The following is a 1,684-nucleotide window of genomic DNA, read 5'->3' as shown; positions in this document are numbered from 1 at the left end:
CAGGAACATTTTTCTTTTATGAAAGAATAAAGTTTTCATATTAAAAAACAAGGGATCATGTAAAGGCACAAGATACCAATAATGAATATAACTGTACTGTATACCTAAAATATACCACTAATCTCGATGAGAAAAAAAAAAGGGAGAGAGGAAGGAGGGTAAGGGCACGTAAAGATAATTTATATGTGTTCTGTTCATGTACCAAGTCCTCACAATGAGTGTAGTCATTATGCCCTATAAACATGTACTAATAAAAAAAATTTAAAAGACAAAAGACTTGTAGATTGGTTCAAAATACAATAAACAGTGAGATTCATATAACAAGAGATACATCTAATACCACTAAAAATAACAGGCTAAAAGCAGAAAGATAAACAAATACATATTAATAAAATGCTAATAAAAAGAAAGGTACATGGCAATGTTAATATCAAATAACACAGAAATCAAACTAAGCTACATTAAATAGGGATAAGGATGATTTCACTTAACCTTCCCGTGCATCACTATAAGTTTGTTTCTTACGCTCCTCATCTCATCTATTTCGTCCACCTCTTTAAACTTATCTTCTCTGCTTAAATGCCTGTTATGTATCTCTTCTTTAATTCCTGGACAGATTGAATCAACCTTTCTCTAAAAGTTTCTTCTGCTTTTTCTTCCTTGGGCTCTTCATCTTCCTCTGGCTTTCCCTTGGGCTTTGGTTCTTCCTCAAACTGGCTTGTTCTCATTTTCTGGTTTTTCTTCCATTTTTTGACATGGTTTCATCTTTCGTCTGCTTCCCTTCCTCCCGTCCTTCCTTCCCTCCTTCCTTCTCTTTTTTCCTGCCTATTCCCCTTTGAATGCAATTACTTCTGCTAATCAGGTCAGTTTCTACCTCTTAGGTTTTTACCACTGGGTGGTGCTAAGAATAGATCTGTAACATTTTGATAAACTTCCTCCTTTCACTGGCCTTAGACACAGCCGCCCATAGGGTCGAAGGAAGCTGGTACTCACACAGGAATTCTTGGGAATGTTTTTAAAACATTAGGAATACATAGCTAGTAAATTATAGAGCTGGGATTTGAATACAGATTTAACTGCTTAAATACTCCTTCAGAGTTTAGGGGCAGGGGTGGGGCCTTTCTCCTCTTAGGAGACGGCATTTCCTCCCCCGAGGTAACAAATTCATGCTAGCTCATGACGTTCCTCCATTCACAACGCTGACAAGCAGTTCAGCACCAGGTTTTCCGCTCTGTTTACCCTTATGATTGGCATATTTTTCTTTGTGGTTAATTTTATTGCAACTGTGCTTTTATGCTTTTTAATTTCTTTCTGGAAAAAGGGTCTACATAAATAAGTGACATTAAATTGTCTCAAAAACTACTGTATCATGCCTTGCCTTAACATAACAAGTCTCAGCAGCAATCAAAATCCAAGGGCAGAACAAAGTATGATACAGATACATCATTCAGATTCCAAAAAATAAACACTGTCATAAATACTGTCTATGACATAAAATGTGGGAGGCTTTCACTTTCACTTTGATGAATTCAAGGATGCAAGGAGGTGGGATTCACGCAGCTACTAAAAGGGTGAGAGGAGCAGGACCAAAGCAGCGACAGACTTCCCACACACAATGAAACCAGAAAGAGAATGCGAAGTGCAGAAGAGAATTTTAAAACCAGAAAATATAAACAATCCAAAC

The 1,684-nt window shown here is 36.9% G+C and overlaps 1 pseudogene; it reads right to left on the bottom strand.

Annotated features, from left to right (window-relative positions):
- Positions 1-456: 456 nt before the first annotated feature.
- LOC104863111 lies at positions 457-765 on the bottom strand (annotated as a pseudogene).
- Positions 766-1,684: the final 919 nt, after the last annotated feature.

Source organism: Fukomys damarensis, unplaced genomic scaffold (genome assembly GCF_012274545.1).
Source record: "Fukomys damarensis isolate Sample0158 unplaced genomic scaffold, DMR_v1.0_HiC HiC_scaffold_31, whole genome shotgun sequence".
Lineage (NCBI taxonomy): Eukaryota > Metazoa > Chordata > Mammalia > Rodentia > Bathyergidae > Fukomys > Fukomys damarensis.
The sequence above is the reverse complement of the archived record's forward strand: the minus strand, read 5'-3'. Positions and strand labels throughout refer to the sequence as shown.